Source organism: Nilaparvata lugens, chromosome 12, assembly GCF_014356525.2.
Source record: "Nilaparvata lugens isolate BPH chromosome 12, ASM1435652v1, whole genome shotgun sequence".
In the NCBI taxonomy this organism is placed as follows: domain Eukaryota; kingdom Metazoa; phylum Arthropoda; class Insecta; order Hemiptera; family Delphacidae; genus Nilaparvata; species Nilaparvata lugens.
This window is the reverse complement of record NC_052515.1, coordinates 29,593,224-29,611,911: the sequence shown is the minus strand read 5'-3', so window position 1 is coordinate 29,611,911 and position 18,688 is coordinate 29,593,224. Positions and strand designations below refer to the sequence as shown.

Sequence of the window (18,688 nt, the reverse complement as noted above, 5' to 3'; positions counted from 1 at the left end):
AACTCAACTCAACTCAACTCAACTCAACTCAAATCAACTCAACTCAACTCAACTCAACCATACAAGACTCAACTCAACTAAACTAAACTAAACTAAATTAAACCAAACTCAACTTAACTGAACAAAACTCAACTAAACTAATTTCCATTTGACTGAACTAAACTAAACTTAACTCATCTCATCTCAACTCAATGAAACTAAATCAAACTAAACTAAACTCCACTCAACTCAACGCAACTGGGTGTCAAGCAGGTGAGATTGGAAGCGAGGGTGGTGCTGTCTCTGTGAGTAGCATAACAATAGGCATTTTAAATTGTCCAAAACGCTCGCGCCCCTTCTTCTTCTTCTTCTTCTTCTTCTTCTTCTCTTCTTCCTCCTACTTCTTCTTTTCTTCCTCCTACTTCTTCTTCTTCATCATCATCATCTTCTTCTTCTTCTTCTTCTCCTTCTTCTTCTTCTTCTTCTTCTTCTCCTCTCCCTCCTACTCCTTCTTCTCCTTCTTCTTCTTCCTCTTCTTCTTCTTCTTCTTCTTCTTCTTCTTCTTCTTCTTCCTCTTCTTCTTCTTCTTCTTCTTCTTCTTCTTCTTCTTCTTCTTCTTCTTCTTCGTCTTCTTCTTCTTCTTCTTCTTCTTCTTCTTCTTCTTCTTCATTTTTCATAGTAACTTGCTTAATGATTGTAAATAGTGTGATGAAGAACTAAACTCAATCCAACTCAACAAAACTTAACTCAACTCAACTCAACTCATCTCCACTCAACTCATCTCAGCTCAACTCAACTCAACTTAACTCAACTCAACTAAACAAAAATAAACTATACTTTTGCTATCGCTTGTCTATCATTCGACAGAGCCGATGGTACTATCCTTTTCTAGGTCCACAACGATGACAATAATGTTTTTGACAGTATCGAAATATAATTAATTAATGCATGAGAATCGGCATCGCTATTCTTCTATCTTCATCCACTGCCATTATAACATGGACCACACTATGCTTGATGTCGTAGGGCAGGTTTCAATTTCTTTGAATCTCCATTATTCAAGAGCAAGACCGTAATTACCTATGATGATAAAACATGCGATCTGAAGTACTGCAATTGTGCTGAAAGACTTGTGTAAGAAATAAATTTTACTCCAATAATGAATAAATATCGGGGCACCGAGCTTCGCTCGTTATTTATTTATTGACTTCTGATAAACTCGAACACAATTCTTAAAAATTATTGGGAAAGGACTAACAACACAGTCCGAAACTGTTTCTTCCCCGAATTTTGATTATACACTATAAATAGTTCAGAAAGTAGGTTATGTTTCATACACTTGAATTCAGATTCAAAATTTTCTGTTTAAACATTGTGGAGCGGTATTTGAAGGCTTCACACATGTAGAGTGAATCTTGTACTGAGTCAATGGTGTAGCGGCTATAAATTTTGCAATGGCGTGTAAGGACGCTGAGTGAACACCAGACTGATTGACTCACTACAAGACTCAATACAATTGTCGGAATCGCGGGAGGCCTAAACGCTCGCTCACCCTTGATTCCTCTAATGAAAAATTGTATAATGATGAAATTTTTAATAAGCAGTGTAGCGATCGCTAAACACTGATACGGATACCTTAAAATTATACCTGTGAAGAATGAGCATACAAAATCATACAGGTCGAGCAAAAATCCCGATTACTATAATTTACGGGACTGCGTCTCTAATAAGTTCTGAAGGATTAAAATACGGTATTTGGACCAATATCGTTCAGAATATATTTCGAGAACAGAGTCTTGTCGGGTTTTAAGCTCTATTGTAGGAATTTATATGATCTCGGGCTGCATCTGCTGTACAATTGATGTGTTCGCTCCTAAGTCGAGGTAGGTAACAGATAAAAGCTGATATATGAGCAGGTAAGGACAAAGAATAATATCTCGATCTGACCCCACTCGCTACATCCACTTAGACCTGTTCCAATATCCAGCTTAATTCAATTATTCAATGATCGTATTCGATCGGTTCTTGATGATATAGAACGTATCAGACACAAAATTGACAGGCTTAAGAATAATCGACTCAGAAAGCGAATTAACAAAACTGAAATATATTACAATAAAATATGTAATCATACAGTGCAGATTCAGAATTTGATTTACAGGTTGATAATAATTTAGCATTAACAGAATAGTTAAAATTTCTTGTGCTTGCATGATACCATGCGTGATTCAACAGAATTTTACATTGATAAAATTGAACAGTTTTGAAAAAATAGTGAAAAAAATGAATTACAAAATATATTTTAAAGTTTCTCGGGTCGTGGTTCAGGCAGCGGAGGATAGTTAATCAACTACAAATTCTTATAAATTTAATATGAATAAATTCTAGGCTCTTAATGCTAAAGCGCTTGTCGGCGTGGCCAATATTTAACGAAGAAAATTTTATGTTTTTCTGCACTGAAATATTTTCGAAGCGTAGATTGGGGCCCCTTTTAAACTTATAACTCACGTGAATTTCCTTGGCGGTCGTGGTTTTCTTCTTTAGATCAAAAATCGTTTGATCGGCGGCAATCCAGCTTCGGTTTCAGCACGTGGGGATTTTAATTAAATATCTCCTTCACCGAATTAATTAAGGGATAATTTACTTTAAGCTTTTAAATTATCGATTGATGAAAACGAAATTTACAAATAACAAATAAATTGGCCTAAAATATCGCTCACAAATAGAACATTTAAAATCGAACAAGAAATTTTCACAAATAGTTCTTGGTAACTATAAAAAGAGATCTGCACGGTGAGGATTTCAAAAGGGAAGTGCTGTCTTTTTTCTAAGCTTCTTGGCTAGACCTTGCTTCTCAGAATCTCGATGTAATAATTTGCATAAAAATTGCCATTGGTAGAACGCTTGTGACGTAAACATGACGTCAGTGGCAAGCAGTAGAATACAATTCCTTTAATTACATAATAATATTAATTATGTAATTCTTAAAACTGCTTAATCTTCTAGACATAGTTCCTCTCATACAATGTACATGCTAGTGTAATGATAAGACAGGTTTGTGTCTGATAATAGATTACATGTGTTGCTTTCAAACGATCACCTTCTTGGTGCTATTTCTATGCACTATGATTGGCTTAGGCCTGCCAAGAGATTTAATTACCATGTGGTTCAGTTGAATTAATCATTAATAATTAATATTCTTGTACAATTTTTATTAGGTTTGAGACTGTTATAATTAATTTCTGCCGTTTTATCATAATATAATTTCATGCTATGACCTAGTTAGTTACAATAAGACCTGACATATAATATAATTTCTTAAATAATAAATAATTTCAACGATAATACATACATTTTATTTTTTTATTTGAAATTCTTGATCCTTTATTGATAGTTTTATAATTTTTAGAGATGGTATTATATCTTACGTGAAGCCCGCATGACATTTGACAATACTTTGAATCAGTCAGCTGCGTTCGAACTGTTTTAAAACATCTGATCGATAGTAAACAAAGTGTAACCTCAAAATCAATGATCAATTCATAAACAATTTGTGCTTTATTTGCAAAATAATTATAATTTTATTGAATAATTTTCCTAGAAAATATTCAGTACAGAACGGTACTCTTATCTAATATACAGTTATTGATAAGTAAGCTTTATCGCTCGGTCGCTAACTATTCCTTTAGCAAATTCTTTCATTTTAAAAGGTAATCACAATTTTTCTCTCTTTCATGAGATCTATTTGAAAGATTCATCACACAAAAGCCCCAGGATATTTTAAATAGGTAATTGGGAGACGAGTCGAAACAATGACTATTTGAAAAATCCGATATTGTGATGAATACACCATTTCATCTCCTTACTTCTACGAAACTCAACACTTAACACTAAAAACAATATATCGTGCACTTTTGGCTACGAGAAAATAAATAATTGATTGTTCTTCCATTGGATACAATCGAAATACAATAATTAATGAGGTCTCTTTGGATCCTTCATTAAAACAACTCCACAACTTCCATTCACGGTGGCTTATGAGCAGACCCATAACTATAACAAATATACAAATTTCACATATTACTTCTTAAGATTTGAACAGTATTTGCAACAAATATAGACTTTCATCATTTTTTCATGGTTATTACAGGTTTCGACTCTTTATTCTGGCTTTTACATAAATTGGGTGAGAGTGTGATTTTACTTCGGTGACTTGACAATCGTCTACCGTTTGACTCGAGCAATTCCTTATTTGCGCTTAGTACGTTGTGTACAAACAGGGTTACACTTGAAATGGCTTTCTTGATTTTTATCAATGTGGGTACAAATATTAAGTCTCACGATTACTTTATCAATTTGAATTACAATTCATGATCTTTTGATGCAACAGTAATAAATTTCACATTTGAAGGTAAGAATTTCATTTTCTTTTTAGCTTTTTTAGCAATACATTTATATGACACAGAACATGCGCATTTCGTGCAAATTAACATAAATATATATTTTTGGTTGCGTTTTTTTACTTATAATTCCACATTAAATAATAGGTTACAATAATTAAATAACGATATTGCTTTGATTCCTATACATTGACTCTGTGATTTCGCACACATTGGTTGTGGGACGAAGAAAATTATCGAACAGGCTTTGGTTCTGAATAGATTTTTTCTATCGATTCTGTTTTTAGGTTAATTTACACATTTTTTCAAATAACTTTGTTATATTTTCTTTCCTCCTATCACTACTAATTTCATGTTATTTCTAATTTATAATTATTTTCTGTGGATAATATAATTCTTGTTTCTATTTTTCAGTTGTGCAGATGATACCAGCGATTGTTTCGGTGATGACTGTACACGAGGTGGATGGCTTGATCAGGTTGGTAAATTTTAAAGTTGTTTTCCAGTTTTAATTTTCTTCTGTTATTAAAGTTGATTTCGATTTTCTTCATTTGAGTGAATTAATAATATTTCCTTATTAGCTGAGATGCGGCGAGTTTAGGTTATGTTGTTGATTAGGCTGCAGTAGGAAAATATGCAGTCTGCAAAGAGTGATTCGATGGTAGGCTGTACCATGAAAGTTTGATGATTCGTATAACCCGAACGTAGTTTCGTTAATTAAAATTTTATTCTTTCCTCAAGCCCCCATCTAAATTTATTTCGATTTATTTCAAGTTCCAATTCCAATTTGCAACTATCCGTTTTATCAACTTGGCTTAAACGAATGTGCCTGTGGTGTAAATCGATTCTCACAAATGCATTCCCTCTTTGTTGGCCGGTGACATGCAGTTTATATTTTTAAACCTTACATGCCGGTGGGGTGTTGTGGGTTTTTTCAAAGAATCTTTTCTTTTCTGCATGCGGTGTACAGTCTGTTTGATTTAACCTTTTTTTCAATCCTAGGAGGGCCAAGTTAGGATGCAGCTCTTAACTCTCATACTATGCTCATGTAACAAGTATAGATAATCGGAAATTTGCATGCTAATTTCCTTCAGATAATGATCATATTGGATTATATAATTCAATTATTTCCGTTGGATATCCGTTCATTTGATTTGATTTCTGGTTGATAGTTAGGCCAAGTACTCGTTATGAAATTACACTCATCGCAAACATTCCACCAATTATTGAACCTCTTGTATATTTGCACAATCAAAACTACTGCTTCCCTCGTTTATATGAATTTGGCGTTTGAAATGGAGTCCTTTGAAGGAAAGGGCGTCGACAGATGTCGGCTGGAATACAATCGCACCACGGATTTATTGTGATAAGATTTTGATAATTCTCAGAACTTACTCATTTTTTTATCACTCAAGGTTTGAACAGCTGTATCTCTTTTGTATCTGACATCTATCATTATTAAAAATGATGAATTATCAAAACCCTCTCTGAATATGGAAGGATATCTATCTTACTTTCAGGATATACCTATCTTTACTAAAACATCAAATGTTCGTTTCAGTTATTGATTTGAGAATATGAAACATGGAAGACAACTTAAACCTAATTTTTCATAAATTATCACTCAAATCGTGCTATCTAAATAACGGGCAAAGTAACTTACTGATGAGTTCTCAATACAGGTGCCATCGTAAACTTCAATTCACCTCAAAATCATTACAAAGTTGAGGTCTTGAAGAAAGATCTTTCCATCTCCCATCTCCTATCTTCCTACACCTTATCAGAAATGTAATAATATTAAAAATATCGATAACAAGTTGAAAACCGTTAGTCAGAACTGGGGTTACTCTCCATTAGGTATCAACATAACTCCTTCAAAATGTGTCAACTATCAAAGGAGCTAGAATTATATCACCCACATACGAGATGGGGTTTTTCGTGTGAACTCCAGTCATCCTCAATTTATAGGAACCCGTAACAACTAAGTCTAGATTTCAAGGAGAGCTCAAGTCTAAAACTTCATCACCAAGATTTCACAGGAATATACCACCCACACATCTAGAAAATCGGCCCAACTCCTCACTTATCTCAACCCACCTACAACCCCTCACACACATCTGGAAATATGAATGACACCCGTGTTGCCTAACCTGCGCCGTCGAATTCGCGCCGCAAGGTGGTATCAGTGTGGGAGCGACGCGCCACCTAAGGGCGGGAGTCTCCGATTCTTCAGTTGGCGCGCGACCGTCGTGAAAGAAGGTTCTAGGGGAGCTACGCTCCGTCCCCTTCAGAATGGCGGTACCCCCGAACGTAATGGGAGTCGGCATCCCCGTCTTCATGTACAACAACTGTCTCAACCTCACCAACCTGTCTGAGGTCGCCTTCTGTCAGAACGCCTCCTCGATCTCCACCCCCGAGGACAACGGAGACCCCGACAGTTTCACGGTGATGGAGAAGATCGTATCCATAGCAGTTCCCATACTGTTTGGAATCATCGTGCTCCTCGGTCTCTTCGGGAATCTGCTGGTTGTTATTGGTTTCCAAAATGATTTATCCAGACACTCAGTTAATTTTTGATGGGTATTATCTGTGTCACGGAATGCTCCATCCTCCGCTGACTCAATTTCTCCAAACCCTGTTCATTTACCTTCTTTGCTTCTTGAACTTCCCTTTTTAATTCTTCCTTTGTTTGTTTTTGTCTTCTTTTAATTCTTCCTTTGTTTGGTCGCTTTTTTCATTTAAGTTGTTTATTGCTTCCTTTGTTGTTTACTGTCTTTCTTATTTCTTGATTTCCTTCTTTAATTCTTCCTTGTTTGTTCATTCATCTTGGCTATTGCTTTCAGGAGGGCTCCTTATCCAGTGCAGGAGCGGGCGTATATCTAACGGTCATCTGCTGTTTTTTCATCCGACAACAGTATCGAAAATGGGAGTTCCTGACTCGGGGCGTCGTCGTCCGTATGCTCTCCCGATGTTTCGTCCTCCGGCTCTTGGGTCTGCCGACGGATCTTCCACTAGAATGCAGCTCTCCTCCACCTGCGTCGAAGATAAATCATCCAGTACATTGGGGGAAATCGGCGGATGCGGTGGCGGATGCGGACGGCGGCGAACAGTCGGGTGAGATGACTCGGTGTCCGACAGACTTGGATTGACCTGGTCGTTTCCTGCCATAGTTTGCGGAAAAATAGCGCAACGAAAGTGTGGCAGTGAATAAACGTGAAAGTGTTGTGATATACCAAAATAATTAATAAGAAATCCAATAGAAATTGTGATAGCTCGTAGTGAGTGAAATACAGAAAAAGTGGTTTAGCAATGTGTTCAGTGATAAAATGATTCAAATTAGCAATATCGTTAACATAAAAATGACAAGAACATACAGGATACCCAGTGAACACTTATGCGGTAATACAGGTACGCTCTTATAATTTATTATTACTATTATTATAAATTTTTTACTTTTATAATTTCTTGCCGCAATTCTATATATAGGCTAGTGTTCTTTGCAAAATTTTATATAAAAGGAGCAGTGTTTTGTTTGAATTATTCGCAATATATCCGGATTTAATTTTACTTCCCTCTTTATGCTTTAAAAATTTTTAAAAATGTAAATAACTTCAATCCTCTTTCTGTAAATATTTATAAATTGTTTCAATATAGACCTAATATTCTTCAAATAATATGACCTTTCTTATGGTATTTCTTAACCTATGACTTATAGTATGACCAATTTTCGAATAACACACGATAATAAAATTCTGAGTTCGATTTTTTCTCTAAAAATTCATCAATCGATAAATTTCTTTTCCGTTCAAGAATGGGTATGTACTTCTTGTTATTTTATATAACAGTGAACATTTAATATTAAAATTGAAGAAATTCACAACCATGAATTTTTCAAAAATTTTCCCGTTGTCAGCGCTATAGTATACTGAGCAACTAAATAATCCTCGTAGTCGATTATCCACCTCTTCAATGCCTATCACTGTTGGGCGCCAAATCATGTGGAGTCTTCTTGGGGAGTCGCTCTCACCTCCAAGGAATAGGACAACACACGTAGGTGATGTAATGCTGTATTTAATGCCTCACGTTGGCCGGCAAATCATGTGGAGCGGTAATTTGAAGGCTTCACACATGTAGAGTGAATCTTGTACTGAGTCAATGGTGTAGCGGCTATAAATTTTGCATGGCGTGTGAGGACGCTGAGTGAACACCAGACTGATTGACTCACTACAAGACTCAATACAATTGTCGGAATCGCGGGAGGCCTAAACGCTCGCTCACCTTTGATTCCTCTAATGACATTGTATAATGATGAATTTTTAATAAGCAGTGTAGCGATCGCTAAACACTGAATACGGATACCTTAAAATTATTACCTGTGAAGAATGAGCATACAAAATCATACAGGTCGAGCAAAAATCCCGATGTAGATAATTTACGGGACTGCGTCTCTAATAAGTTCTGAAGGATTAAAATACGGTATTTGGACCAAATATCGTTCAGAATATATTTCGAGAACAGAGTCTTGTCGGGTTTTAAGCTCTATTGTAGGAATTTATATGATCTATGGCTGCATCTGCTGTACAATTGATGTGTTCGCTCCAAAGTCGAGGTAGGTAACAGATAAAAGCTGATATATGAGCAGGTAAGGACAAAGAATAAATATCTCGATCTGACCCCACTCGCTACATCCACTTAGACCTGTTCCAGTATCCAGCTTAATTCAATTATTCCAATGATCGTATTCGATCGGTTCTTGATGATATAGAACGTATCAGACACAATATTGACAGGCTCAAGAAATAATCGAACTCAGAAAGCGAATTACAAAACTGAAATATATTATAATAAAATATGTAATCATACAGTGCAGGTTCAGAATTTGATTTACAGGTTGATAATAATTTAGCATTACAGAATAGTTAAAAATTTTCTTGTGCTTGCATGATACCATGCGTGATTCGACAGAATTTTACAATTGATAAAATTAGCAGTTTTGAAAAAATAGTGAAAAAATGAATTATAAAATATTTTAAAATTGCTCGGGGTCGTGGTTCTGGCAGCGGAGGATAGCTAATCACTACAAGTTCTTATAATTCAATAGGATAAATTCTAGGCTCTTAAATGCTAAAGCGCTTGTCGGCGTGGCCAATAATTTAACGAAGAAAAATTTATGTTTTTCTGCACTGAAATATTTTCGAAGCGTAGATTGGGGCCCCTTTTAAACTTATAACTCACGTGAATTTCCTTGCGGTCGTGGTTTTTCTTCTTTAGATCAAAAAATCGTTTGATCGGCAGCAATCCAGGCTTCGGTTTCAGCACGTGGGGAATTTTTAATTTAAATATCTCCTTCACCAAATTAATTAAGGGATAATTTACTTTAAGCTTTTAAATTATCGATTGATGAAAACAGAAATTTACAAATAACAAATAGATTGGCCTAAAATATCGGCTCACAAATAGAACATTTAAAATCGAACAAGAAATTTTCACAAATAGGTCTTGGTAACTATAAAAAGAGATCTGCACGGTGAGGATTTCAAAAGGGAAGTGCCGTCTTTTCTCTAAGCTTCTTGGCTAGACCTTGCTTCTCAGAATCTCGATGTAAAATTTGCATAAAAATTTGCCATTGGTAGAACGCTTGTGACGTAGAACATGACGTCAGTGGCAAGCAGTAGAATATAATTCTTTTAAATACAATAAACTTCATTCATGTAATTCTTAAAACTGCTTAATCTTATAGACATAGTTCCTCTCATACAATGTACATGTGCTAGCGTAAATGATAGGTAGGGTTGTGTCTGATAATAGATTAACATGTGTTGCTTTCAAAACGATCACCTTCTTGGTGCTATTTCTATGCACTATGATTGGCTTAGGCCTGCCAAAGAGATTTAATTACCATGTGGTTCAGTTGAATTAAATCATTAATAAATAATATTCTTGTACAATTTATTAGTTTGAGACTGTTATAATTAATTCTGCCGTTTTATCAATAATATAATTTCATGCTGAACCACGTGATTGCATGATTGATCACTTTAAAACTTGATTGGAACATAACATTGCCTTCACATCTGACAAGTTTTCAATGTTCTGGAGCCGTCAAGAGTACGAGGATAGTTTCAAAAAATGTCCTGATAAGTTCTAGGACAGAACATTGCAAATATTATAACATTAGAACAGTCAGTAAGTGGGACATCTGACAGGTTTCAATGTCTGGAACCGTCATTGGTTGGAACATTAGAAAATCAGGCAAGTGAACATCTGACAGTCTTTCAATGTCTGGAACCCTCAACAGTGGGGAATATTTTCAAGAATGTCATGACGATATCTGTAAACATTTTTGAATACTGTTCTTGTTATCATTCAGTGATTGATTTGGTGGTATACTGTATAGACAAAACTCACAAGTATCTTCGCTCTGACTTGTGTGAAGCTTTCTTATAATTTTATGGATTTTACAACAGTATTGACGACTTTATGGTCTTGTAATATCATGAAAATTAGAGCCAGAGGGTATCAGTGTGTGAGTTTATCACTTTCGTTCCTCAATGGGGCCTGAAGAATTGTATCGTCAAATGGGGCAAAATTTATCTTACTATCTGTAACCATACTCAATGTGATGGTGTTCTTCAGGGTTCAATCTTCACCCCTCTTGATATAACTCTTCTCATTTGTATGTTTCATATCACCCACAATTGCGTTATTTGAAACCTTTATCAATTTAATATCCACTCCTTAGTTATTATATTCCTCGACCTCAATAATTTGGCTCTGAGTTATTAAAAAAAGATCAACGACAATTTTGAGAGAAATCGTAGTCAACATTAATATTTACAGAATGTTGATAATCTTGTTATAATTCAACTACTTTTTTCCCGTATGTTAAATCAAGAAACTCTACTCAGGTTCTATCCAGCATAAACACTAATTGACTATGACCATCAACACTCTATTTCAAAACTCCAAATTTATATGATTGATTTCAATTTCAATTGCCTCAGTTTCATTCAGACATCATACAAGATTTCTTCCATAGAAAGAGAAGGAGGGAAAGAAGATGAAAGATTGATGGGAATGTAATAGGAATAAGGATCAGATAGAAGAATTGAAGAGAGCGAGGAATTAAGTGATTATGAAGATTGGAGTGAGAAAAGAACTATGAGGTAATGTTTGATATACAAATACTTGAAGGTTGAGACGAGTATATTGTTATCTTGAGAAAAAGGAAAGATAGGAAGAGGTAGAAGAATGGAAAAGAAAAAGGAAACAGAATTGGGTAAAAGAATAATGAGGAGTCCAAGGAAAGAGGGACATTTTGGAGAGAGAAGGAAGAAAAAGAAGAGAAGGAGGTGGCGGAGTTAGAGAGAATTGGTTGAGTGAAAGTCGAAGTGCTTTTGAAAGGTATAAGGAAACGCAAGGTGGGCGGGTGTGGGGCGGGTGTGTGTTCCCAACTCAAGTTTATGACAGGGTGAATGGCAGCGAAGAGGTTTGGATAGCGGCAAACTAATTTTCATTTATTTTTCTCGCTCCCCCCAGCCACCACTCAACCGCCAAAGAATCCCTTTCATTCATTTCCCCTACCACATCTTTAAATTCTCCCTCGTTCCCAAAACATTAAGGTTATAAAAGATGTCGATCGCCTCCCACCACCCCTCCCAACAAACTTTGTTGCGGACCTAAAAGGGAACGGGTCTAAAAACAGTCTCAGTCGTGTGCCCGACGCTGGCCTGACAAGATCCTGCGTTTAGTCTGCGCCTGACTGCTGGCAACACGCTTCACATTTACTTCTTGAAATCGCCGCTAGTAGCGCTGCTAACAGAGCTCGCGATCAGTCTCCCGCCAACCACACTCGCGAGAAGTCTTCAGTCGAGCTCTGATCCTCGTGCTAACAGGACGTGTGCTTGGTTGGTGTGCTGTAAAACTTCGAAGTAAATCGGATATCACACATTTTTCTAGTGGTTGAAACACTGTGGTGTCAAAAAGTGTGCATAATCAATAAAAAATTGGAATTTCTTGTGTGTGTGGGTCCTTGAGTATCTTGAAAAGTTGTAAATTCTGGTGTCAAATTAGGTGTTGTGATAAGGACTCTCAGTGGTTATCAGTTTGTTGTTTACTTTCCTGGATTCCGAAGTCTTGGTGTGATAATCCTTCTTCAGCTGAGGACGTTTTTTCCAAGGTTGGTTTTGTTAACAATCAATTTTTGTGTTAAGGGTAATTTTATTCATTTATATATTTGACAGGAAAAATTTTCATGCTGAACCACGTGATTTGCATGATTGATCACTTTAAAACTTGATTGGAACATAACATTGCTCTTCACATCTGACAAGTTTCAATGTTCTGGAGCCGTCAAGAGTACGAGGATAGTTTCAAAAATGTCCTGATAAGTTCTAGGACAAGAACATTGCAAATATTATAACATTAGAACAGTCAGGTAAGTGGACATCTGACAGGTTTCAATGTCTGGAACCGTCATTGGTTGGAACATTAGAAAATCAGGCAAGTGAACATCTGACAAGTCTTTCAATGTCTGGAACCCTCAACAGTGGGGAATATTTTCAAGAATGTCATGACGATATCTGTAAACATTTTTGAAATACATGTTCTTGTTATCATTCAGTGATTGATTTGGTGGTTATACTGTATAGACAAAACTCACAAGTATCTTCGCTCTGACTTGTGTGAAGCTTTCTTATAATTTTATGGATTTTACAACAGTATTGACGACTTTATGGTCTTGTAATATCATGAAAATTAGAGCCAGAGGGTATCAGTGTGTGAGTTTATCACTTTCTCCAATGGGGCCTGAAGAATTGTATCGTCAAATGGGGAAAAAATTTATCTTACTATCTGATAACAATACTCAATGTGATGGTGTTCTTCAGGGTTCAATCTTCACCCCTCTTGATATAACTCTTCTCATTTGTATGTTCATGTATCACCCCAATTGCGTTATTTGAACCTTTATCAATTTAATATCCACTCCTTAGTTATTATATTCTCGACCTCAATAATTTGGCTCTTGAGTTATTAAAAAAGATCAAACGACAATTTTGAGAGAAATCGTAGTCAACATAAATATTTGTACAGAATGTTGATAATCTTGTTATAATTCAACTACTTTTTTCCGTATGTTAAATCAAGAAAACTCTACTCAGGTTCTATCCAGCATAAACACTAATTGACTATGACCATCAACACTCTATTTCAAAACTCCAAATTTATATGATTGATTTCAATTTCAATTGCCTCAGTTTCATTCAGACATCATACAAGATTTCTTCCATTGAAAGGCTAAACCAAGATCAAAAACCATGTGAGAAAAATTGTAGAATTAATTTGGATCTTTCGGTCTTGAGCTCAGATAACCTACAATGAGCCTCAGTACAGAATAATATTTATATAATCGATTTTTAGAGATAAGATATTATCCGTTTTGAAATATTTCCAACGACACTACAGTCTAATTCTTGAATATTAGTTATTAAAAATAGTACTTGCATTAAAATAGATGAATATATTATCCTTAGTTTGAAAATATGCTGCAGGAATGTTTTGCGTTTCTTAAGTGATCAGTTTTTGAAGCTTTGGAATCGGTGTCCTCAAGGAATTTGAGATCCAGTTGTTGCATAGGAGTTAGATGATGGACTAGAAGTTTTCATAATTTTTCACTTGATAATACTGATGAATCAAATATGGAAAGTTTCACGTACGCTACTAACTTGAAACCTAGAAAAGATGAAAAGGGTCAGTAGCTTTAAAATCCGTATACATTCCAGACCATTGTAGAATAATACGAACTTTCCTCTTGTGTAATCACTTGGAGTCTTGTCGAGCCGGCAGCGAAAACAAATTACTCGCATTCACTGCTTAGCTGTCTCAACTTAAGTTCCCATTCAGTTGCCGGCTGCAATGCTATCTTAATTATTCATTCATTAGTAAGTCATCGACTTGGTTTATTCAATAAAGTATCGAGAGGCCAACGAACTCTTGCTGCTTGCTAAAAAACATCGCGGGATAATTAGCGCCTGATGACTTGGGTGAAGTCTTGAGTTAATGAATTGAGTGAAAGCTCAATATTTGAGTTTGAGAAATGTTGATTGTTTCTGGCTGGAACTATATAGAAGATATATCCTTTCGGTTTTACTAAACCTTATATTCAAAGATGATTTTAAATTGCAAATTTGAAGGTAAATATGTTTTCTAAGGGGTTTATATTCAAAAAATTAACATTATAGGGAACACTATCAAATTTAGAAATATATGCATCTAAATTTGAAAATCTTCTTTGTGAAAATACTTGAGGACTGAAAAATCTGTGAATTGAAGAACTACTTGGCTCAACCTATTTCGGACTATCGTGTTATCTAAATTTGCGAGAGGAATAGCAAAGGGTCACCTTATTTTTCCTCTCCCTATCATTTTTATAATCTACTTATTGTATGAATGGATAAAGAGTAAATATTTGAGTTTGTCATTGTGGACTAGCAGGTAACCCGTGCTCCGCAAGGGTCTATTTTAAAACTTGAACTGAAAGCTTGACGTAATGGAATCTTGAAGAATTGAAAATAGGCCTGTAACCATCCTCGATTAATTGAAAAACTTGACAAACTGAAAACGTGACGTAATGGAATCTTAAAGAATTGAAAATAGGCCTGTAACCATCCTCGATTAATTGAAAAACTTGACAAACCGAAAACCTGACATAATGGAATCTTAAAGAATTGAAAATAGGCCTCTGTTAATTAAGAATCTATATCCATAATTTCAAGTTAATCAGTCCAGTAGTTCAGACGTGATGATGCGTTGAACATAATTTTCCTATCCCGTACGTGTATAAGCCAGTTATTTACTTTATTATAGAAAAGATGATGCTCACATGGATTTATAGCTTGTGCGTGGGTAGTGGAAAGTGTAAGGATGATAAGATTGTCAAACGTCCAGGCCCACCAGCGGGATTCGAACCCGCGACCAGCAGACTGAAGAATGCAACGCCTCAAAGTGACAATTAACGACAGGACAAGTGTGTACACAATTGTACACACATGTTCGTCATGCATGCAGCGAAAGGCTTCTTTTTGTATCAGTATGATTTCGAATTGTTCAGTGGTTTATTTAGGGCAGTTTGCACAGTGAAAGCTTTAACTGAATTCAATCAGCTGTTGGCTCAAACTCAAAATGAATCACATTATAACAAATTATACTTGATATAGATTCAATCCATTTTAAAATGAAATTTAGTATAAACTAGCACTGTGCAAACGGTTCTTAGTAGTTTATTGACCGAGCGAAATGAGGTCTAAGGACGGTTTGGCATTTCTCTTAATATTCAAATGTTTGAATGTTTAAATGTTTATATGTTGCGCATTTACGGCGAAACGCGGTTATAGATTTTCATGAAATTTGGCAGGTATGTTCCTTTTTTAATTGCGCGTTGACGTATATACAAGGTTTTTGGAAATTTTGCATTTCAAGGATAATATAAAAGGAAAAGGAGCCTCCTTCATACGCCAATATTAGAGTAAAAATCAGACTATAGAATTATCCATCATAAATCAGCTGACAAGTGATTACACAGATGTGTGGAGAAGCCAGTCTATTGCTGTATTTCCATAAGGTCTATAGTTTCAATCAGGTACTTGTGGATGAGAATACTGCGTGAGGTCTTCTGTTCACAGAACTACAGTATTATGTTAGAAGCTGCTGTCGAACAGCTGTTTTTCGTTCGAAACCTTTCGCTGATGACAAAACATGCATGACGAGCATGTGTGTACAAACTTGTCCAACACACTTGCCCTGTCGTTAGTGGCCATCCTTAGTCGTCTCGGCTATCCTGGCCGGAATTAAGTTCGAAATTAGGGATTTATGGGTTTATAGAATGATTATAGTGGTTGAATGGGTTAAAATATGTCGAAATTGTTGAATTGGAATATTCAAATTGAAGGAATTTTGATCATCTCAAGAGTAGAAACGTTTTTTCAAACAATAATCTCAAACAAACAATAAATTATTGCTCTTCAAACAATAATCTCATTGCTAATTTGGGTGTGGATTGAATGAACCATGACGTGTTTCAATCAAAACAATACTTCCTTGAGGCTAGGCGCACACCAATTAGTCAAGACAAGACAAGACATGATCAGACACGTTTAGTCACAATACTTCACATAACTGCTTGTGACGCAACTAACACTACTGATTAGTCATTGCAATTAGACATGTCTTCATAAGCAACTATGTGAAGTATTGTGACTAAACTTGACTGTACGTGACTAGTCTTGTGTTGACTAACCATCAGTGTGCACCTAGTCTAACACATCAGCAGATACATGTTAGGCCATAGAATATCAAATTAATGTTCAGGTTTTATTGAAGAGGAGTTCAATTTGAATAGTATATTATTTTTCATTCAATTTTTAACATTGTCAGTTTTTTAGGCTACATTATTTTGTGATAGAATAATTCAAAAAAGGGTACTGAGATTTTTATTTTTATTACTATTTATATTTTCTCCTCGTTTGTGAAATCGTTCATGAGTGATTCCCAGTTTTTTCCTTTCTCTATAAACTGGAATCTCTTCCCCATCACTAAACTCTCTACCTATTCAATTATGCTTGCATCACAGCTGTGTATAACAGCGAAAATGCAATTATTTTTTTCAACCTTCTCAATTATTATGATTCAAATTTTCGTTACGATATTGTATTTTTTCAGTATTTATGCTGTATTATACTCATATACACGTCACGCTTTTCACCTGGGAAAATTGAAAGTCATTGACGTGAAAATGCATTGGCGGCCGCGTGAGATTGGTGCAAAAAACTGAATAACGCCAAAAAAACCTCATCGGAAAACGCAAGTGACTTACGGAATCTGTAGCCAGATATCGAAACGTGACTATCGTTAATCGATTCGATACGATACTCGCGCAATCGACTTTGATAAAAAATCGAATAGATTGTCGAATGGTTGTAATAATTGATTGTTAATCCAGGGTTAACAGACTGCCAGTTGAGTAATCTGCTCACAACAAGTTAATTGGTTTACGCGTCACTGCATGTTTTCACTCCATAACGAAATCAAATTTATCTGTCTCTCAATTACTGTATAGTCTTTCCTTGTCTAGTCTTGTCTCTCTTTTGTCTTTATCCTTTTCTTCACATCATCCTGTATATTTGTATTTTCTGCTGTTTTTTCCTCTTCACATTGTCTTATTTTCTTCCAGTATTTGTTTCCACTTTGTTCTTCCTTTCATGAAATTATCTTTATTTAGTGAGATTCATTTTTCACAAATTTATCTGTCTCTTCATTACTGTACAGTCTTTCCATGTCTAGTTTTGTTTCTCTTTTGTCTTTATCCTTTTCTTTACATCATCGTGAATATTTGTATTTTCTGCTGTTTTTTCCTCTTCATATTATTGTCTTATTTTCTTCCAGTATTTGTTTCCACTTTGTTCTTCCTTTCATAAAATTATCTTTATTTAGTGAGATTCGTTTTTCACAAATTTATCTGTCTCTTCATTACTGTATAGTCTTTTCTTGTCTAGTCTTGTCTCTCTTTTGTCTTTATCCTTTTCTTTACATCATCGTGAATATTTGTATTTTCTGCTGTTTTTTCCTCTTCAAATTGTCTTGTTTTCTTCCAGTATTTGTTTCCACTTTGTTCTTCCTTTCATGAAATTATCTTTATTTAGTAAAATTCGTTTTTCACAAATTTATCTGTCTATTCATTACTGTATAGTCTTTCCTTGTCGAGTTTTGTTTCTCTTGTCTCTATCCTTTATCATCGTGAATTTTTGTATTTTCTGCTGTTTTTTCCTCTTCAAATTGTCTTGTTTTCTTCCAGTATTTGTTTCCACTTTGTTCTTCCTTTCATGAAATTATCTTTATTTAGTAAAATTCGTTTTTCACAAATTTATCTGTCTATTCATTACTGTATAGTCTTTCCTTGTCGAGTTTTGTTTCTCTTGTCTCTATCCTTTATCATCGTGAATTTTTGTATTTTCTGCTGTTTTGTTCTCCTCACATTGTCTTATTTTTCTTCCAGTATATGTTTCCACTTTGTTCTTTCTTTCATGAATATCTTTATTTAGTAAAATTCGTTCTTCACAAATTTATCTGCCTCTTCCTTACTGCATTTCTTTGTCTAGTTCTGTATCTCCTGTCTTTATCTTCCTCTATACATCCTCGTGAATATTTGTATGTTCTGTTGTTTCATCCTCCTCTCATTATCTTATTTATCTTCCAGTACTTGTTCCTACTTTGTTCTCTCTTTCTTTCATGAGAAAGAGATTTTCACTTTTCAC

General features: G+C 35.2%; 1 protein-coding gene across 2 annotated transcripts in view; it reads left to right on the top strand.

Moving 5' to 3' along the window:
- The first annotated feature begins 12,249 nt into the window (after positions 1–12,249).
- Positions 12,250–18,688, top strand: part of LOC111049790 (LIM domain only protein 3-like) — a 312,916-nt gene continuing 306,477 nt past the window's right edge. For both annotated transcript variants that reach the window (XM_039439328.1, XM_039439327.1), the window contains exon 1: positions 12,250–12,558. The gene's annotated coding sequence lies outside the window, so the exon portion shown is untranslated. The remainder of the gene's footprint in view (positions 12,559–18,688) is intronic.